At 36.3% G+C, this 23,505-nt stretch overlaps 1 long non-coding RNA gene across 1 annotated transcript; it reads right to left on the bottom strand.

Annotated features, from left to right (window-relative positions):
- Nucleotides 1-19,536: 19,536 nt before the first annotated feature.
- Nucleotides 19,537-22,021, bottom strand: LOC149398396 (uncharacterized). The gene is made up of 3 exons (XR_016297104.1): nt 21,000-22,021; nt 19,867-20,478; nt 19,537-19,762 (listed from the first exon to the last, which is right to left on the bottom strand). It is a non-coding gene; the product is annotated as an uncharacterized LOC149398396 (long non-coding RNA).
- Between the last annotated feature and the right edge of the window lie 1,484 nt (nt 22,022-23,505).

The raw sequence follows: 23,505 nt of genomic DNA on the forward strand, positions 1-23,505 counted from the left end.
TTAAACTCTAAAGTTTGATGAACTTATGGGATCCCTCATGACCTTCGAGCTTTCTCTTCTCAAGATGGAGAAGAAATACAAAGGAATGGCCCTCAAAAGCTCTATTCATGATCAGAAGGAGCAGGTATACTCTGATTATGATAATGAAATTGATGATACTATTGCTATGCTGGCCAAAAACTATAGCAGGTTTATGAAGAGATTCAACCAGATGACTGAGAAGAATGTCTCGCAAGATGTCAAAGACAACCTTCAGCAAAGGTTTCAAAAGAATGGAAACCTTCACATAAACGGCAGAAGTGGTGAACGCTCTGGAAAAGGCAAAGGATTCAGTGCCATGAGTGTGAAGGCTTTGGGCATATTTAGAAGGAGTGTCCCAACTTCTTTAAAAAGTAGAAAAATGGATACAACGCCACTCTATCTGATGAGGAAGAAGAAGACAGCGACTCTGACCAGATAAACAATTTTTTTGCCTTCACAGCTTCTATTCCCACTCATAACCTTGAACCTATTGATGAATTTGCTGAATCCTCAAAGTGATTTGTTACAGATGATGAACTATCTGATGATGCTTTGAATGATGCTTATAATGTTTTACATACTAAATGGGTTGAAGAGTCTCAGGTTCTTGACAAGCAGAGTGCACTCATTCTCTCTCTGACTGAAGAAAAGTCAAGGCTATTAGAAACCATTATTGATCTAAAGCGCGAAGTCAGCTGCTTAAATGGGGAACTTGATCAGATGACTGAATCTATCAGGATGTTGAATTCTGGCACCGACAGCCTTGTTAAAATTCTAACTATTGCACAACCTGCGAAGAACATGAAGGGGCTTGGGTATACTCATGGTACTTCCACGTCACAGACTACTTTTGTTCCCCAAAAGTCTACTGACCAAATGCCGCGCAAAATGTCCTAGACATCTGGTGGTGACAAGTTTCAGAATCAGCACCAGCGACATCCTCATGGACCAACCAGGTCTCCTGTTAACAGACCTCGTTGGGTCTGCCATCATTGTGGACGAATGGGTCATATTCGGCCTTTTTGCTATCGCCTATATGGGAGGAACCTTCATCAGCATCAATCCTCCCACAGGTATGCTTACCCACCATCAACCCCCTTCCCGCATGGAATTGAGAGTGAAAGATGCATCATATCGTGCCAACATTGCATACACCTCTCTGAGTGCCTCCACCAGTAACGATTGGTATTTTGATAGTGGTTGTTCTCGTCACATGATTAGTGTTCGTGCCTTTTTTCCAACATAAAACCTTACTCTAATTGCCATGTTACTTTTGGTGATGGAGTGAAGGCCAAGATTATCGGTAAAGGTCAGCTCAACTATCCTGGTTTGTCTTGCTTAACAAAGGCATTATTGGTTGAAGGTCTCACTGCTAATCTTATTTGTATCAACCAACTTTGCGATTTGAGCTTACATGTTAATTTTACTCGTGATAAGTGTGTGGTGATTAATGAGAAACATGATGAGCTTATGAAAGGAATCAGGTCACATGACAATTGCTATATGTGGTCTCCAGTCAAAGACACTCAAGTCACAAAGTGTCTTTTGTCCAAGGTAGATGAAGCTAAGCTATGGCATCAAAAAGTCGGCCATCTGAACCTCAGAAGCATGCACAAAATTGTCCCTGAGAAGGCCATTGTCGGACTCCCTGAGCTAAAGATTGTTGAAGGAAAAATCTGTGGTGATTGTCAAATTGGAAAGCAGGTCAAGAAGTCGCAGAAGATGGTGCAACATCTTACTACCTCGCGGGTTTTAGAACTCCTCCACATGGACTTGATGGGGCCTATGCAGGTTGAAAGCCTTGGTGGAAATAGATACATGTTTGTGTGTGTCGATGACTTCTCCAGGTACACTTGGGTTGATTTTATTCGTGAGAAATCTGACACTTTTGCTGTTTTCAAGCCTTATGCAAGCAAGTGCAAAGAGAAAAGGGAGTAAGCATAGGCAAAGTGGTCAGAATCCGAAGTGATCATGGAAGGGAATTTGAAAACATGAGTTTTACTAACTTTTGTATTGCAGAAGGAATATCTCATGAATTTTCTGCCCCCATCACCCCACAACAAAATGAGATTGTTGATAGGAAAAATCGCACTCTTCAGGAAATGGCTCGTGTGATGATGCTTGCCAAAGATATTCCTTTTCACTTCTGGGCTGAAGCTCTCAACACAGCTTTCCATATTCATAACAGAGTTACCATTCGTCCGGGTACTACTGTCACTCATTATGAGATATGGAGGGGGAGAAAGCCAAATTTCAAGTACTTCCATGTCTTTGGTTCGGTGTGCTACGTTCTTGCTGATCGAGATCCTCGCCGTAAGTTTGATCCCAAAAGTGATGAAGGTATCTTTCTTGGGTATTCCAGAAACAGTCGTGCTTATCATGTTTTTAATAAACGCACTAAGAGTATGATGGAGTCAATAAATATGATTGTTCATGATGTTATTAATGACTCTAAGAGTGCTGATGATGAAGATGATGTTCTACCTAGTAGCACAGATGTCAGGACAGATGTTGGTGACAAAGTGGACGACATTGTGCCTGAACAAGAGTCTTTCCCTGAAGAAGCTGATTCTCCACCAGAAAGAAGGGTCTCTTCCATAAGAGTTTAGAGAAATCACCATGTTGATGAGGTGATTGGTTATATTGGAGATGGAATGTGCACTCGTTCAAAAACTCCAGTAAACTACAGAGAAATGATTGGTAATCTCTGTTTTGTCTCTAAAATTGAACCTAAAAATGTCAATGAGGCAATTGATGATGAATACTGGATTAGTGCTATGCAAGAGGAACTTGTTCAGTTTGAAAGAAATGAAGTCTATGAGCTAGTTCCTAAACCTGACAATGTTAATGTTATTGGAACTAAGTAGATTTTTAAAAATAAATGTGATGAGCATGAAAATATAACTCGAAACAAAGCTAGACTTGTGGCACATGGTTTTACGCAGGTGAAAGGTGTGGATTTTGATGAAACCTTTGCCCTGTTGCTCGGCTTGAAGCCATCAGGCTCTTGCTTGGCATCTCTTGTCGTCTCCATTTCAAACTTTTCCATATGGATGTTAAAAGTGCTTTCCTCAATGGGTACTTGAATGAAGAAGTCTATGTTGCCCAGCTTAAAGGTTTTGTAGATCCCAGCTCGCCCCAACATTTCTACAAGCTTAGAAAGGCTCTCTACTGTCTTAAGCAGGCACCTCGAGCATGGTATGAAAGACTAACTCAGTTTCTTGTGCATAATGGTTATACTAGAAGTGGAGTTGATAAAACTTTGTTCATAAAGAATGAGGATGGCAACCTCATGATTGCACAAATCTATATTGACGATATTTTCTTTGGAGGAATGTCGAACAAGATGGTGGACCTTTTTGTGCGACAAATGCAGTCTGAATTCGAAATGACTATGATTGGTGAGCTTAACTTTTTTTTGGGTTTTCAGATCAGGCAGATGAATGATGGTATTTTTATCTCTCAAAGTAAATATACTAAAAACATTGTGAAGAAGTTTGGTTTGGAAAAATCATCTCACAAGCGGACCCCTGCTACTACTCATATTAAACTCACTAAGGATGAGCTTGGTGAATCTGTTGATCAAAGCCTATACAGAAGTATCATTAGCAGTCTTCTATATCTTCCCGACAGTCGTCCTGACATAGTATATTCTGTTGCTGTTTGTGCTCGTTATCAAGCTAATCCTAAAGCTAGCCATTTGTCTCAAGCCAAGCGCATTGTGAGGTACATTTCGGGAACTACTGATTTTGGTCTACTATACACTTTTGATACCTCATCTACTCTTGTGGGATATTGTGATGCTGACTGGGCAGGTAGCACTGTTGATAGAAGAAGCACCTCTGGTGGATGTTTCTATCTGGGAAACAATCTTATTTCCTGATTCAGCAAAAAGCAAAACTGCATTTCCCTGTCCACAGCTGAGTCTGAATACATTGCAGGTGGAAGCAGTTGCACTCAGTTACTCTAGATGAAACAGATGCTTGCTGAATATAGTGTCGAACAAGATGTCATGACATGATTCTGCGACAATATCAGTGACATCAATAATTTCAAAGAATCCGGTCCCACATAGTAAGACAAAGCACATTGAAATCAGGCACCATTTCATTCAGGATCTAGTGGAAGATAAGAAGATCAAACTCGAATATATTCACACTGAAAAACAGCTTGCAGACATCTTTACAAAGGCCCTGGATGCGAACAGGTTTGAAAGTCTCAGATCCTCCCTACGATTATGTGTTATTGAACAATAGCAATTACAAAGATATAGAGAGATGGTTATTTTTGTTTTTCTCTCCCCTTTGATAATTTATCTCTGTTTTATGCTACACTGTTTTTCATAAGTATGAGTTCATGGGCCCATTTGTCAGGTTAACCCATTCGACCTATTTGCCGGGCTAAAATGCCATCTAATTTGAGTTTGGACTTGAGCTAGACCAAGGCCTATTTAATTGTACAACTCGTTTTGATCATCTTCAGCTCATTAAACATGCAACTGACGGTTTATCTCTCAAGGAAGGCTGGGAAGTTACCTCGTTTTCAAATTCTGCTAAAGCCCTCTTTCATGTTTTCTCGCTCTCTTGTCACACAATTTCTTTGAATTGGGTAACCACCTCCCCTGACAGTTATTTTTGTGGTAGTTATCTCCGTCTCTCCTTCACTATGGTCGGTACAAGAAGTGACATAAGCACAACCGGATCAGAAAAGAAAGAAAAACCTAAGATGAAGACAAAGAATGTCGCTAAGAAAGGAGCTGGGCTTGAGCCGGAAAGCAACAAGCACGGGGTCCTTGATCGTGTAATGCGACCTGGTAATCGCACCGATGGTCAGGCCGAAGGTGCCATTGCTGGGTCGTCAGTTCCACCTGTAAACCTTTCCTTTACCGCTACGAGAAAGGCCATGATCAAGAAAGCTGCTCTATCTATCACCGACATCACATGAGATGTCAGTTCCAGTAGCGCATCTGAAGAGATAGAGGATGTTAATGTCGGTGCCATAGAAGAAACCCACATAAGTGCCTCTCCTCTTGAAAGCCCTCACAAGATGGTTCAAGGTAATCCTGATTCCTCTATTCCTTCTGAACATGTTGAAGAGAACCCTAGGGACAGTGATGTTTTGGAATCTATTCTTGATGAACAAGAACCCCATAAGGCAATCAGAGGCAAGATGTTGGAGAGGAAGTTCTTACATCTCTAAAGAAGAAAGTTCAGAATGATGACGACGTGTGCATTGCTACTCTTCTATCTGAGAAGAGGAAGAAGAAGCGAAAGATCATGGAGGAAAGTAAGTCTGCTGTTCCTATCAAGGAAAAGAAAAAGAAGAGAAAGGTTAAGGTTGGTCTGATCAAGAAGAGAGGGAAAAAGAGTGTTGTGGCATCTACGCCCGTTGTTGACGAGCCCATTGAGGCTGAAGAAGAGGAACCTGTGATTTCTCTTGGCATTGGAAACAAGAGATCTGTGGGAGGTCAAAAACTTCCAAAGAATGTCTTTGCTACTCCCATGGACAATGTCTCTTTTCACAAGGAAGACGGGGTTCTCAAGTGGAGATTCGTGTTCACTGCGCGTCACTGACTTGCTCAAAACGGTCACCAACATCGGTGTGTACTACCCTTCTTTGGTAAGAGAGTTCATTGTCAATCTTTCCACGTCTTTTGATGCTCCTGGTGACCCTGAGTATAGGAAGGTCTTTGTTAGAGGTCACTGTTTTGACTTCTCCTTTGATGCAATCAACAACTATCTTGGGAGGGGAAAGATAGTTACTGCAGAGCGTGTTCACTCCTTGGACACCATTGCCAAGGAAATTTCGAGTGATATGGAAAAGGTCTGGCCTTCCAAAGTGGCCTCCTCAGATTTGACGGCAAAATACTCGGTGCTGTATCGGATTGGAATTGCAAATTGGGCTCCCTCCTCTCATGGCTCCAGTATCAAGTCTGAGCTCACGTGTTTGATCTACCAAACAGGTACTCGCTCATCTTTTGATTTCGGAGTTTTTGTTGTTGATCACTTGGTGAAACATGCCAAGTCCTATGTCGTGAAGCTACCAATTGGGTTTCCCTCTCTCATCTCCAGGGTTCTGCTAAAAAAAAACCCAAATATCTTGCGTAGCACAGATGTGGCAAGGAAACGGCCCAGTGTTTTTACCATCAATCACAAGATTTTCGAAGGGAAGCATGCTCGTGACCTTGTAAGACCATATGTTGCGACATCTGTCGCCTCTGGAAGCACGTTGAAGATGGGTCCTGTTTCTGAAGAAGTTCAAAGGAACGTTTTGAAAGAGCTCAGTGAGGAGATTGACATCCTCAAGAAGACCATCGAGACTCTCTCTCGCAGGAAGTCCATATGTGAATGTCTTGTTCGCGACTTAACTGCTTCTCCTGGTAATGATGATGTGGCCACCACTCGGTCTGGTCAAAACAAGGATGATGCTGTTTCTGAAGGCAATGAAGACAGTGAAGGGAATGACAATAGTGACTCAGATGGCCTAGGTGATGAGAGTGATGATGACTCCGCCCAACCTTTTACCCATTAGTCCCTTTTGTCTTTGGTCTGCAACCCTTGAACCTTATTTTTTTTCCTTACTTGTTGATGTTGTGTGCTTCGGCTGGAACCCTTTTACAGCTTGTGTGTGTGTTTAACTTCAGTTGCTTCTCTGTTTGTTCAAGACTATGTTCAGTCTCTGTTGTTTTTTGAATATCTTTTGCTTGCTTCAGTTCTCTTGTTTATGCTCAGACTGTTTGCTGTTTTTCCTCCATCTGTCTTGGTCGATCCTTGCTCTTTTCTGGTCATGTCGCTTGTTTGAGAACTTCTCTGGAAGCGCTTGCCGAAAAGGTAGCCAAAGGAGGAGATTGTTGTTATGTTATAAGTTGGCTTTATTTTTTAGTGCAAGTTGTATGGAAAGATGTCGGTCTTCATGCTCCAGCTTCTAGTAAGACATATTTCCTCTTGTGCGCAGACAGTATTACTAGCAAGTTTCCGGTTTTGCCAGATTGCCTCGCTGGTGACTTTATTGCGTGATATTCTTGTGAGAATGGGTAAGGAAACCCTAGATACACTTTCAGGTTTGTACAGCTGCTATAAAAGCCGTGCGCTTCCCCCTTAGCAGCCTAGACGTTTTTTCAAAATACTTAAAGCTCATAGACGTGCAAGACTGGCGGATTGGGAGGCTTTGTATTTTGATAAGAGCGGTGTTATTCACCAAATACTATTCGAGAAGATTGAGTGTTTGAGTGATTTGGGTTTTGTGTTTACGTGATTGAAGACTCAAGTCATCCGGGCATAGGTGTTTGTTCGGAGAGTGGAATTGAGGAGGATCTCAAATTCAGGGGGAGTCCCTAGTCTAGGTATTCACTTGTAGTAATAGTTTCTATGGCGTTGATTTTGTGTTCTAATCATATAAGACCTTGCTTGTACTATTGACTACTATATAGTGAAATTCTTTCCACTAGCAGAGTGCCTCCAAACGTAGGTGTATTGCACCGAACTGGGTAACCATATTGTGTGTCGCTTATTTATCGCACTGTTTGTTGATTATCCATTATCTGTGTTCAAGCAAGTTGTCGGACACATTGTCAACACATTGTGTGCGACATCTTGTCTTTGTGACTAATCAGAATTTCAAGTTTGTAAATAAGCAATATCTATTTTATTGATGTGTTGGCCAATAATTTGTTTCCATGTAAGTGTCTTCTTAAAATTGACCCTTGAAGAACTATGCCTCTGCTTGTCTTATACTAGTATTCCAACTGTTCTGAGAGTTCTATTGGAACTTTGATGGTGCAGACACTAATAAGTCTTAGTCTACGATCGGTGATTTTTTAGCATTTTGATTCATCCACTTACATCTCATTACTACTAAATGAGTTTTTAGATGCACAGTCAAATTAAATGCGACATGTCACATCCAAATCGTTTTTAACTGTCATGTCGTATCGAAAGGTATCACCGAGTTTTTAAATAAGACATTCTGACCTTTAGATGCGGAAATCGTCGCATCTAACAGCTATTTTTGTCCTAGTATCTTGGGGGTTCTTTGAAAGAGTCTATGAGTTACTCGAAATTGAGTATGGTTTAGCTTCAGTTCGTCGAAAGCTCACGCACGATGTACTTTTATCCGTTTCTAGTCTTGAGCCAATGTTTATCTTCAAATCTTATCCTTCGTTGTTGGAAGATGTATGGTATTTATAGTATTCGGTATTATAACATTTAACATGAAAGCCTTAAGTTAATATTTATAAAAATAAAAAACCATTGGTTGCGTCTTTTTCTTTGCTCGGTGCGTTTTCTAAGACTCTATTATTATTATTATTATTATTATTATACTCATTATATGTTTGGTTCTTTTATAACTGTAACTTTATATATATATATATATATATATATATATATATATATATATATTATCTATCTTTACTCTCTCGTTTAACCGTCTAAGTTTTAATTTCAATTATCTTATACTTTTACCAAATAATTCTCTCATGTCATAAAAAATCATAATTTATCTTTTGCAACCTATAGACACTCACTTAATATACTATACCAAAAGATATGTTATAGTTATATTTTGGATTAAGAAGATATAATTATTTATTATATTTGTATACATGTATATATAAATCTATTTTTATTTTTTATTCATTTTATCAATAGTCATAATCTAATTCTAATTTTTGCAACCATATTCTTCAAGTATTTAGTAATGACTCATGTAACTTAGCTTAATAATAAACTTTAAATGTCGAGGTAAGTAATTCAAGATGTTGACAGATATTACAATAATTGTCTCGCGAAGAGCACTTGATTCTAAGCACGCAGTTCCGAGAACTCTAAGCTTCTAGGCAAGGTTATCTCTAAGTACACACGAATCTAGTAAAAGAGATAATGTAATGAGGCTGTTGAATGATAGGTGAAGCTTTCTGGTCGAGTTTTAGTATTAAATTGTGCATGTCCTTACTTATATCGCTTCCTTGTTCATTTATAGGACTTAGAGGCGAGCACGTGGGGTGATCAAGCCCACGTTCTCAGCAATTTTTAATAACAGCTCCCATAAGTGTATAGTGGGTGGTTATTTCCTCGTGTGCTCGGAATAACCGTCGAGGTGTGCGTTTTGATAAGTGTGTGTCGTACGTAGAAAACTCCTATCATCCCGACTAAATCTAAGCTCGTTCTTGAGTAGTTTTGAAGTTTTTCGTGTGTTTTGAAGGTTTTCAGGTCAAATATTGGAAAATCTGTACAAATCGAGGCATTCGGGATCGAAAACGAGTCAAAAACGAAGAATGAGTCAAGAAGACATTGAAACATCGCGCCGCGACCCTCCTATAGCACGCCGCGAGGTCTGAAAATCATCTCGAGTCATCTCTGAGCAGCTTGCGTGTTCCGCAAGGGTGTGGAAGTGTAGACCTCGCGCCGCGAGGTCAAAGAATTGAAGTGCCGAAAGTCTCCGAGCATCAAGCGCGGAACGCGACGTCCTGAAAGTATCTATCTCGCGGCACGATCCAGGTACCGCGCGCCGCGAGGTGCACCGAAACCAAAAGAGGAAACGAGGTTTTTGTGTCAATCTGAGCCGTTGGATCACTTTTAATTACCCAGTCTGCTCCGAAAATTAAGAGAAACACAAGGATTTCGACCTAGGCCTATAAGTACACCTCTCAATCTCCTGTTTAGGGATCTTAGCACTTTTTTTTTGTTGTTTTCACTTAGTGTTTAGGAGAGATAGAGAAAAAGAGGAGAGCCGTTCTTCATCAATTCGCGCCAATTACAGTTTTATTCTTCTCCTTTACTCTTGAACTCCCGTATTCTAATTCCATTAAGGACTATGGCGTAGCGGGTTTAGGATTCGGTTATGGATATGATTTAATGAATTGAAGTTCAATTTCCAATTCTCTACTGCTTTGCTTAATTCAAATCCGTTTTAATGCTTGATCGAGATTAGCTACCTTGTTCATGTTTTTATACTTCAACTTGATGCTTGAGAAAGATTAGGTTGTTAGTGTTTTGGTTTGAATTACTATGATGCATGCCTAGGCTAGAGATAGTTAGGTTGTCATATAATCGTGTGAATACTCTTGATATTAATGCATGTTGTTGTCAGGGATTGAGATCGAGAGAAGATTTTCCTAATTTTGACATAGGTTATTAGATGCTCGAGAGAGATTTAGCAATATTCTTCTGTGAGTATGATTAGCAAAGAGTAGTGAATTGAGTATTGATTGTGCGTGAAATTCGTGTATCCAAACCGTTGAATAAACCCGTGAAGCCTTGGTCCTTAGCCTCTCTTTCTGCTTACAACTGTTATTTGAGTGTTTTGTTATTTATTTACGTTAGAACTTGTCAATAATTTGTGACATCTTTCCATCTCCTCTTTAGTTCAATTCGTGCTAGTTGATTTGCTTTCTAATTAAGCTTTTTCCTCGTGGGATCGACACTCGTAATTAATTCACTATATTACTTGAGCGACACGTGCACTTGCGCGCGTAAAATTCGCAACACGTTTCACGTAAGTTTTATTTATTTTCACGTGTTTTATGTTCTTCCCTTATGAATAGGTGCGCTCCTAATTTCATTTGTCCCTTGGGCCTATTTGAGTCGAGCGCGGTGCTGGATTCCTATTGTTCTCGGTGCATCTGACCTGATGTTCAGATTATGTTTATTACATGAGTAACAACAGTCTTCCAGTTTCTTAGTATTTTAGTAAAAATGGTATGAAACTATTTTAATACAATTCTTGGTTTAATTATACGTGTTCATTTTTACTTATTTTTTTCTCGGTTTGTTCTGAGCCTTTTGCTTGTCTCGGCCTCGGGGTTGAGCACTTACCGCGTCATTTTGATGATTTCTCTTTTGGATTGCCGGGACCTTTTGCTTGATGGAGAAGCTTCTAGATCACACTTAATCTTGGCCGTCGATACGAGGTATAAATATATTTCTTCTTTATTTTGAATTCATTTTTTTTCCTTTTCTCGAACTTTCAGCCCGTAAACCAGACTTTTAGTCTTTTCGGATGCGTTTTCGGTAAATTCTTCCTGAAATCTGTTCTTTTCACTAGAATCTGTGTATGGGTAAGTGTTCTAACTATTTTAAATTCTATTATATCAAATGCATGTTCATTTTGATCCCATTAGCTACGGGATTTTGCCTTGATTTTGAATTTTCTTTGTTTTTACGATGCTCGAACTTGTTTTATTTTCAAGTCCTTAAGTACACTAGTTTTCAATCCTTTCTTTAGGAAATGGGTAGTCGGATGTTTGCGGATTTGAACTATTATTTTCGGGTGGTCCTCCGGACGGAACCAGTTCTTGAGATGGTTAGTCTTCTCTGGGTCCGAGGTTTCATTTTTTAGGGATTTCTATTCACATCATGGATTTCCTTGAACTGCTCCGCTAGGCTTAGGCATAGCATGTATTTAGTAAGCTCATCTGGGGTCAGTGGCAATATGTGGTTATGGTGTTCAATCTGTGGATTGATACTGACAGTGTTGTTGATGTCTCGGGTGAGAATGTTCGAAATAGCCATCAATCTTCAACACTATCCCCTGATTCTAGCGTCAAACTATTGACAGAAAAAAATGTTACAACAATTGTCTCGCAAAGAGCACATGGTTCCAAGCACGCGGTTCTGAGAACTCTAAGCTTATAGAAAAGATTATATTTAAGTACAGCCGAATCTAGTAAAAGAGAAAATGTAAATCATGGCACTGAACAACAGGTAAAGCTTTCTGGTCAAGTTTTAGTATGAAATTGTGCATGTCTTTGCTTATGTCACTTACTCATGCATTTATAGGGGTTGGAGATAAGTATGTAGGGTGATCAAGCCCACGTTCTCATCAGTTTTTGAATAATCGCTCTGATACGTGTATAGCGGGTGGTTATTTCTTCGTGTGCTCAGAATAAACGTCGAGGTGTGCGGTTTACTTAAGTTTTATTTATTTTCAAGTGTTTTATTGTTTTGCCTAGTATTTGACCTACCATTTTCTCTTCTCTTCGAAATTCTGCTCGGTAGGATTTGTTATTACCTTATGAGCGGGGGCGTTTCTAATTTTATTTGTTCTTCGGTCTTATTTGACTCGGGTTCAGAGCTAGATTTCTATAGTTTTCGTGCATCTGAGCTGATGTTCGGACTATGTTAGTTATATGAGTAACACAAGATACTATTTACCAGCTAGCCTACCATAGTCGGCGCCTATATTGACGTGGAGAAGACGAATGTTCACCCTATAAAAATATATAAGATAACTAACACTAAGATTTTTTTTGTTCTTTTTACAGCATCACTAAGAATAATTTTAAACTCAACAAATTTTTTCTCTCGAAACTTTCTTAATAATTACAATGCTATTATTGAAAGAAAATTATACAAAATGGAAATTTGATATATATATATATATATATATATATATATATATATATATATATATATATCCGTGTGTGCACGCATATATTACATGCATGCATGGGAATGTGCTAGCAGGTGGCCTATTAAACAGTGTCATTTATGTAGATTTTTTTAGGAGACGAGAGTTCACGGAACCAAACAGTCTATGGATAAGGACTTCATGATGATAATTTTACCAATAATATTAATAACTGCAGTAATAAGAAGTTTCCATAAATTCCGTTCATTTTTGTAAAATATCAATCCAACCTTAAATCTTAAAATAGATAAAAGTATTTCTGAAAGATATATATTTCCAGTGCTGCGAGTTTTATTAAATTATTTTATGGTTACTTAAATTTTATATCTTATATCCAAGGTAAACAGACCATTTAAACTCGCCGTTAGTCTAGCTTATTCACGTAAGAACTTTTTACACATATTAAAAGCGTTCTAACAACATGAACACGTTAAAGCATAAGCGAAGCGTCGGTCATACGCAAACAAAAGGCAGCCAAAGAATCGAAAAAGAAGGTTGCACATCCGGAATCCGAAGACCAAGGATCACCTTGCACACCTTATGTTTCTCATAATCTTCCAAATCACCCAGATAGGGAGTTAATAGAATTTATTGTAGCCAATAATGTCTCTTCACAACCGTCGCCGCTCAAACCAAAGGTTAAAAGGCCAAAAAAAACATGTAGATCCACTTGTAGCCGAGACATACGTGTCATCTCCCATTCCTAAAAATGTCACACGTACTCCATCTTCATCTAAGGTTAGTATATTTGTTGTGTCTTATTCGTAATATTACTTTATTAGAAAATATTTATCGTTTATTCTCTTATAGGAAAATACATGTTTGCTTGCAAATTGGAATATCGACAATATTGTCGCATCTGGAATTTTAATGATCGAAGAGAACCCGAATGTCGTTATTCACACGAGTCCTTTAGATGCATCAAATGTACGAGTTGCGGTAATGTTTGTAGTAGAGGACCACATGAATGATCCACTTCAAATCCTTGAAAAGGACGAGATGTTGATTCTATCCGACGCGCTAAAGCCAAAAAGACCAGTTATACTAGAAGATGAAGAAATAAGTAGATTTGTTATATATATATATATATATATATATATATATATATATATATATATATATATTAGTGTAGATATAATTAAAAAGTGTATGCAGGTTAAGAGAGGAAGCTCAAAGAATAAAGACAAACCAACTCCGAAAGCGTCTAGAATGCAACCAAAATCTCACCCACCGATTACAACATTGTTGGACATTGTGGCGAGTACTATGGACGATCATTTGTACACTATGGACACCGATCCATTAACATCTGGCACGCCCGCGAGTTTAATGGTGTTAACAGAAGATATCGAGCATTTCTTAGCATCCGAGGATATTGGAGCCACACCTATTATGATATACATGAGGTATATTCTAAAATAAATTTTATTCATTTTAATTACAAAAAATGGTATTTAACTTATTCATTGACTAGGCACTTGTACACAAATGATCGTCGAGGAGGCGAATATCGATTTGTAAACCCGCAAGAAGTTGCGATTGATGTTAAACGTAAAATTTCAACGAACGAGTGAGTCATATTTCATCTCGATTGGGTGCTTTGAGAGGAACATAAATTTTTCTTACGCCGTTAAACTTTTCGTAAGTTTGTAATACCTCTAAAGTATTACATTTGTTTATTGTTATTTTTTTTAATAATTAATAAGTTAATAATTTTGTTTATTTATGAGGCATTGGATCTTTTTGGCCATGGACAGGGATGTTAATGTGTGTCATTTTGATCCTCTCCATCAAGCTATTTTGAATGATCTAAAATCGATACTTTCAACGTAAGTAATATATTTGTGTAGTTTTGATGTTATACAATTAAATATTGTATTGTTCATTTATACTTATGAAACGTATTTTATGTAGAGCGTATGGCAAATATTTTGATGTGTCTTTGAAGGTCAGTTGGCATAGTGAAAATGTACTATATAACTTATACAATTTTAATATAAATATGTTTAAATGATATTGATAATATTTTATCATAGGGCCCAAAACAACTGTCATATATGGAGTGCGGATATTTTGTCTTACTCATGATAAGAGACTTTTTTAGAGGGAGATCATTTCATGAAACCCTCGGACGTGTAAGTATCTTAATAACGTTTCTTAATATATGGTGTAATGTTTCTTAATATGCTAATGTATTTTTATTTCAGTTGCGGTCGTTGCCGATTTACAATAATGCAAACATGGACGGACTTCGAAAAGATTTTGAAAGTATTATTGTACACGGTATGCTTATATCTTTATCTCAGCCTATCTAATGGGATTGGAATATCTATGAATGAAAATATAGGATATAAAAAAGTCTAATGAATTGTAGAAATGTGTTGGTGTCATTTTGTTATGTTCTGATGCTTGTTTATGAATTATTATGAAATTTAACATGAACAATTGGTGTTGTTCTTTACCTTTTCGGTTGGTTTTGAGTACTATTTTATTGTTGATTTGCTTGCGGCAGAAAATATATAATGGAAAACGTATATATATGCATATATATATATATATATATAGATTGTGCTTCTTTGCTTCAATATTATAAATTGCTTGATATGAATTGTGTTTAACGCTTTAGTGATTGATCATCTTTAGTTTTGCTATCTAGGATTGTTTGCTACTTGAGAGAGTAAATTTATCATGCTTTTATTCATGTCTTCATAGTTGACCTAAGTTAGTAGAAAACCTAGGTAATTTATGTAATTGTTTGAACTTTTATCGTATTGCATGTAATTGTTTTAATAAGATTAGAAGTCGAGAAGATAACAATTTGTCAATTACATAGGTTTGCTAGAACACTCAAGAGAGGCTGGTGGATATTTTTGAGAGAGTGAGACAGCATCCATAGGAGTAGATTTTGTTGTTCGAACCCGAAACCCCCGACCTAGTTTGTTTCGGTGAAATCGTGACTAATACTTTGTCTTTATTGAAAACTCGTGAATATTCTTTCTTCTGTTTTGTTCAATTTTGTTATTCGTACTAAACCACATCCTCTTTTCCTTGGAATCAATTCACACCAAGTTAGAGTATTTCGTTAATTTTTGCTAGTTCTCGTGGGTTTGACATCCTTACTTATAAATATATATTACTTGGGAGGCACATACGCTTGCATGTGTGATTTTATCGTAGCATGTTCAATTAATTATTCCGCACTTATTCTGTTCGTGTTGATACCTCGTAATATTTAGTAATTCTCGTATTAACTGTTGTAAAAGTTTTTGAGACAGTTGAACAAATTGAGTATTTTCATTCATAAACTATATCATGTCGTTGTAACCCAATGCTTAGTATTTAATTATTTCATATTTTGTTTGAACATAATCATGCGCAATATATGAATGAATTACTTATCTTCACAATAAGAACATTAAATTGAGGTGGGAAATCAAGCAATCAAGGAAACTAATTGTAAAATAACAGGTATACATGGTTTTCACCTAAATAAAATCAACTTTGTCATCAATTCAAAATATTGAGATATATATTCAATCAGCTAGAAATAAATAGTTAGTTTGATGGAGAATTGGTTTTGCAGAGTGAAAAGAAAAAAGCTCACGTGTTTCGTTATGATCTAATACTAATTTCGGACTGGCCGCGGCTAAAAAGATTCAAAAATAAAATTTTAAGAGATTATATAAGTTGTTAACTAATCAGTAAAATAATAATAATAATAATAATAATTTCCGCCTTAATAAATTGTGACTATATTTGAAAATTTCGCGGCAAGTCGCGGATATATTGTTACGTGGCTGAAATTTGTATTGTTGGAGTGTATATATATAGTGTGTGTGTGTGTGTGTGTGTGTGTGTGATGAGTGTGTGTATATTACCAAAATGAATGAACTCTTATAATAAGTCAAAATGGGTTCACGTACGTACGTCAGTCAGTTTATATAAAATCTTCAGCAAAATAATTACAGATTTCGTGGTTCTACTTCTAGTCGAGGGATTGATTGATGACAGAAGAAAAGTATAAAGAAAAGAAAAAACTTTGACTATATACTTTCTGTAGTAAACGGTTTTTGCATGTGTTGTCAATTTAGTGCATATGCAACGCAAGTGGAGCTAGGGACATGGCATCATATCTGTATTAAAGCTGTGTAGATCTCTTTTTACGTGTAAAAGAATTATAGGGGTATTTTTAGGTTTTGTTTTTCTTCATTGTAGACAATGTAGGCTTGAGTACAAGGACATGGTACAAGGCAAGTACTAAATGTCATTTCAAAGTTTTCATCTCTCTCTACAATGATGAAGATACGGTGTCGGCCAAGTAAGGACGCTCTGTCGGCGAAAGAGTATAGCCCTATTTAATTTGTGTATATTACGTATTAACAATAAGACACCAAATCATATAAATACTCCTAAATATTTATATATGCGCCGTATATTACTACAAATAGTTCATTTTATGACGTCAAAAAATGATTTTAAAAAAATCAAAGTCTTTCTCTAGAACGACTTTAATATTTATGACTTAAAAAGTACATGTTTTTTTTTATAATTTGCATAATTTTGATGGAATTCGTTGATATAATTATTTTTCAAGAGAAATTTAAATACTATGTCACTATTAGAGAAATTCAGATATTGTTTATTTTCCATAGGATTCTAAGAAGTTAGTATTACAGTTAAATTTTAATCATATAAATGGCTATATTTTATACTAATCTGGTAATTATATGGAAAATTTTAGTTCATCACAAACATGCGCTTAAACATTATGTAAGTAAGTGTGATGAATTAGCAAGGCCAGATAAGGTGTTGCAATTAACTATGTAGAAGTAGTTAAATGTATTCGGCTATTAAGGTCAAAAAGTACTTATATTTAATTCATTTTCGTAACCAAGTTAAAAAAATTATTTTTCTTATTTTGTAGGGAACTATAACAAACTAGCCAGTTTGAAACCTTTCAATTGTAATATGGCAAACGTTTCAAAAATTTTAGTAAAATAGCCCTGGGCAGTTAATTAACGTATGCCTATCACGTTTATACCCTCCAGCAGTTGCCACCAGAATTTTCAATGTTAATTTTCAGGAATTAAAAAAAAAAACTAGAGATAATGACATTCTGGAAATCATGAAACAAACTCTCCTAAACACACCATCTCAACAAAATTTATTCAAAAAGTCAGAAACTGATTGTTATATCCTTCAACCAACCTAGAAAAATTCCTTTCACCGTCAATTATCGTAAGTGTACACATTCCTGAAATATCAATTAATATGGAATCTTTTCTTTCATCAAATATCCAACAATTACGAAAAAAACAAATTACAAACAAACAAAAAAAACAGAAATTAATACCTAGATCCATACAAGTTTGACTAAGGATTAAGAAAGAAGAAGCCATTTTCGTATACAATGAACAAGTCCTGAACATTAATGGACATAGAAACAAAGACAAACATGCATTCAAATACTTAGTTGATGTTTTCTGTATTCCGTTTTTTAGTTATTAAATTAGTAGGGTGAAAATTGATAATATGAATCATCATATATCATGAACATACTTGTTTAACTATCAGCTTTTGAAATCTACCAAATAATTCCACAAAATGCACCTATAGTTCTTTTTGCTTGAAAAATAATTCTACTTAACTATAAAATTGTGACTCGAAACATGTCAAAGCGTGCATTTGTCGAACTAATTCTTTAGTGCTAGTTGCTTAGGATAAGGCTTTTATATGGAGATTTTTTGTTCTAAGGTAATAATTCTATAATGTGTAATGCAATTGTATATTCTATAATAATCTGTATATAATAAATTTTCCGAAATCATTAAGTAATTAAAATAAAAAATACCATAGTAAATTGATTTTTTTGCTGATTATATAGATAGATAGATAGATAGATATATATATATATATATATATATATATATATATATATATATATATATATGTCATACGGATACTGCAATGTTAATGAGAAATGAGTCAGCAATGCAACAAAAGCAAAGTTCAAAAGTGATTTTGAAAGGTTCAAATTAGAAGAATAAAACATCGTGGTCTGAGGCGTGTGGTAAAAGGGTAACTTTGAACATGTATATTAAAAAAACAAAAAGAAAAGAAAAAGGAAACAAAGTAAAAGGTGTGGTCTCTAGATCTAAAAAAAAATCTTTAGTCTCATCGCTCAAAGCTCTCCAGCCAACTAGATTAAGCTGCTAAGACGTTGGTACAACATTGATTATGCCATAAGCTTTACCCACATATTAGCTCTGCTTTAAGGAGAGACGTCTTGATAACCAACATATTTTCGTTGGCATTGCTCAAAGTGTTGCTAACGAGACAATTATCTTGGATTTTGCATTTATCAACATGGTTTTCAATTGTCTCCATCGGGAAATAGAGTTAAATCATAATTGGAGAGTGTAAGTACATGTACTCGTCATTATTTTCTCTTTCTCAAACAAATCTTTGTAGTCTATTTATTATTCAACAATATATGAGGTCCACTCTTTTATATATATATATATATACTAGGATGTAGAACGTGCTTCGCACGTGGTCATTATAGATATTAATTGGTAAATTTATTTTAAAATAATGGTATGGCTTTTTAATACATCTTTGTTAAAGAGTTTTACCAGTATTCATCAAAGTAAAATACAATTGAAAAATAATATGAAATTGTAAGAGATAATATTCCATAATAAACCGTGGGAGTAAAATAAATTCAAATTAAGTAAGAGATAATAGATTTTGATTCTTCATCTCTAGAATTTCATCATTGCAATGTGGAAGAAGCATTAGTACCATGACCTTCTAAATAATTATGAACTTTCAATTATTTGCACCATTGCTTTACACTTGAATTTTGATGAGATTAACCACTTTGTCATTATACGGAAAACATACTATAATTACAAATGGGTTATATAGGTGTATACTTCGAAAATATGAAACAAGTGAGAGTTATTGTTTCAAAATGAACTAAATGCGTAACCTACAAAGTACTTCCATCATATAACCAGACTACTTTTTCAATCTGTTTTTTTTTCCTTTAATTTATTTGGTCATGTTTGGTTCGGTTAGAAGACTGGACATAACCAAGAACCACCCGACCATGATACGAAGCTTTTCCAAAAAGTAGCCCACACGAAATACTATCCTTAGCTAGACATGAGATCAATATACCTTTCCAGAAACGGGTACTAAACAGATCAAACCAGTGCGCATCGGGATCAGTGGAGCCTTGGCCTGCAGATGATAAATAAGCGATGACCTCATCCTCTTTTCCATACAATGTTTTGATGGCCTTTTCGGCTTGAGGAATCTTCTCTTGCTGAAAGAAAAGTGGACATATATTTGTCATTATGATATTAAAGCAAACAAATCAATCATATCCAGAACGAATTGTGTCGAGAGCTTAATTAAAAATACGAAAACCTGAAAGAGCCAACAAAATAGAGGCACAGCTGGGATACCAAACATTGTCCTCCACCTGATGATATACATTTTAAAAGAGTAAAGCCCAAAGAATCAAATAGATTGAATATGTTTTCTTTAAGAACCCAAACTATAAATTCAACAGAAGAAACAATCCTCAATTTTATATGGTCTGATACAAAAGCGTGTACAAGTCTAACAAACAAACCATAGAACAATGGCCAATCAGAATAAGGACGAATTCATAACTTCCTAATTGATTTTGGACAAAGGCAAAGCCGCGCACGAATTCACAACCAAAATACTTTTGGTGTTTGTACAAACCCCAAGATCCTGCAATCTAAAAGAAAAGAGGAAAATTACAACATGAAATCAAAATTAGAAAATGAGAGAGAGATTGGGAGCCTGTGAGCTGACGTCTCGTGGTGGGACCAGGGCTTGCATGTGGCTTCTCTTAATCAAGGATTGTTTGGTTCGGCGTCTTGAGTAAGAATAGCCAATGCCAACAGGAGTATCCAAATATATGATACTTGAAACCTGGGAAATAATGTGGATTAAGATGCAATTTTGGCAAACTCCCTTTTGGCTTTCTTTCTTCAAAACTAAATGGTCCTGCATAATTACAAATTAAGCTAATCAATAAAAAAAAAAAAAAAAAAAAAAAAAAGAGAACACATTGTAATTTCATCCACTAACTACAACATGCGATAATCATTGATTTCAGAGTACAGAGTATTCTGCTCTAACTGACTAAATACTAATGCAAATCGACCAAAGGCTAAGAAAAATATATATGCAGTGCACCATTTCGTTGAATTATATATATATAAAAAAAAAGCAGCGTATTTTCATGAGCTAAATTGAGGATTAGGGTTTAAATGTCGTCTTGGAAGTTTAGGGTGATAAATTGGAACACGAAGGATTGGTAATTTTGACCAAAGAAAAAGGAAAAAAAAACTTGACTGAGGCATTTCAACAAACCTTGACTGAGGCATTTCAACAAACAGTGAAAAAACTTTGCAGAATAGGGCAATTAAAAGAAATTCAAATAAAAAAAAGTAAACCATACAGTGATTACATAAGCATGATAATCGACATAAGCCAAATTAAAAATAACAAACAAGCAGACTTACGAAAGAGTGGGTATCATATTTGAAGGTAGATGTGGAGAAATTATTTCCTCAGTTCTTGTCGCCTCCAAAGCTATAGAACCTGCAAGTATGCAAAGCTGTAGTAATAATACACAGTTGTTCTGCACAACCTGCTGCTAGAGAACCTGGAAGTATGCAACGCTGTAGCAATTACAAACCTAGCACACGTGAAAAGACTCAAATTATAATTTCAAATTTGGATCCAGAGCACAAGAACCCCAAAATCAAACACACAATTTCAAAATCCCCCATTTCTATGAAGAAAAAAAAATGTTCATGTACAATACAAAATTCGTGTTCAGTAACAAACGTTTCACAGGGGAGGAGCGAGGAAGGAATAGGGCCTTTGTCAGACGAAACATTTTAGGGTTCGTTTATGTCTCCGGATTTTCTGGCGTAGAGGCTACTTTCGCACAATTCCAACGAGAGAAGAAACAGAGTAAACGGCAAAATCTGCTCAAACCACCGCGCAAAATGTTGGATATCCTATCTCTGGTACGAAGACTCTCTCGTTCCGCCACCGAGTCTCCAGGGACTCCGTCCCCGGCGCCACCGTCACTCGTTCCGGCATTTCCAGTCCGGTTTCCGGCGCTATCTCTTTCGTGCTCCGACGCGCCGATGATCCTGATCGAGACCTCCTCTTCCTCCTCGTCGCCGTCTCCGATTCCCTGGATGTCGGTTTCGTCGCCGTCTTCATAGCCGAGGAATGATCGGCGCGTGGAAGTGATTAGATTCCATTCAAAATCAAGAATCAAGAGAAACCTGAGAATTAAGTATTAAAAAATCACTCGAGTTTCCGTCGATATATTAAATGTGTCAAGCAACAAATTGTAAAGTTTCTTTATATCCCAACAACGGTTTTTATTATTTTAAGTGAAAAGATGTATCGATTGAGAAACAATGAATCGACGTGTTTATATATCGTGGTCTGGGTATTTGTGTGAATAAAAAAACTCTGGGTATTCTCACTTGAGAGAAAAAGAGCGTTAACAACAAACCCACAAGCGGTTACAAATTAAAAACAAAAAAATTAAAACGGTTTGTATAAAGAGTTGGCTTACGTGGCATATTTTAATTGGGTAAAGCAAACAAATCAATCATATCCAGAACGAATTGTGTCGAGAGCTTAATTAAAAATACGAAAACCTGAAAGAGCCAACAAAATAGAGGCACAGCTGGGATACCAAACATTGTCCTCCACCTGATGATATACATTTTAAAAGAGTAAAGCCCAAAGAATCAAATAGATTGAATATGTTTTCTTTAAGAACCCAAACTATAAATTCAACAGAAGAAACAATCCTCAATTTTATATGGTCTGATACAAAAGCGTGTACAAGTCTAACAAACAAACCATAGAACAATGGCCAATCAGAATAAGGACGAATTCATAACTTCCTAATTGATTTTGGACAAAGGCAAAGCCGCGCACGAATTCACAACCAAAATACTTTTGGTGTTTGTACAAACCCCAAGATCCTGCAATCTAAAAGAAAAGAGGAAAATTACAACATGAAATCAAAATTAGAAAATGAGAGAGAGATTGGGAGCCTGTGAGCTGACGTCTCGTGGTGGGACCAGGGCTTGCATGTGGCTTCTCTTAATCAAGGATTGTTTGGTTCGGCGTCTTGAGTAAGAATAGCCAATGCCAACAGGAGTATCCAAATATATGATACTTGAAACCTGGGAAATAATGTGGATTAAGATGCAATTTTGGCAAACTCCCTTTTGGCTTTCTTTCTTCAAAACTAAATGGTCCTGCATAATTACAAATTAAGCTAATCAATAAAAAAAAAAAAAAAAAAAAAAAAAAGAGAACACATTGTAATTTCATCCACTAACTACAACATGCGATAATCATTGATTTCAGAGTACAGAGTATTCTGCTCTAACTGACTAAATACTAATGCAAATCGACCAAAGGCTAAGAAAAATATATATGCAGTGCACCATTTCGTTGAATTATATATATATAAAAAAAAAGCAGCGTATTTTCATGAGCTAAATTGAGGATTAGGGTTTAAATGTCGTCTTGGAAGTTTAGGGTGATAAATTGGAACACGAAGGATTGGTAATTTTGACCAAAGAAAAAGGAAAAAAAAACTTGACTGAGGCATTTCAACAAACCTTGACTGAGGCATTTCAACAAACAGTGAAAAAACTTTGCAGAATAGGGCAATTAAAAGAAATTCAAATAAAAAAAAGTAAACCATACAGTGATTACATAAGCATGATAATCGACATAAGCCAAATTAAAAATAACAAACAAGCAGACTTACGAAAGAGTGGGTATCATATTTGAAGGTAGATGTGGAGAAATTATTTCCTCAGTTCTTGTCGCCTCCAAAGCTATAGAACCTGCAAGTATGCAAAGCTGTAGTAATAATACACAGTTGTTCTGCACAACCTGCTGCTAGAGAACCTGGAAGTATGCAACGCTGTAGCAATTACAAACCTAGCACACGTGAAAAGACTCAAATTATAATTT

The sequence above is a fragment of the Urtica dioica genome, chromosome 5 (genome assembly GCF_054948205.1).
Source record: "Urtica dioica subsp. dioica isolate 48M chromosome 5, U.dioica_male_clone48M_v1_H2, whole genome shotgun sequence".
Classification (NCBI taxonomy): Eukaryota; Viridiplantae; Streptophyta; class Magnoliopsida; order Rosales; family Urticaceae; genus Urtica; species Urtica dioica.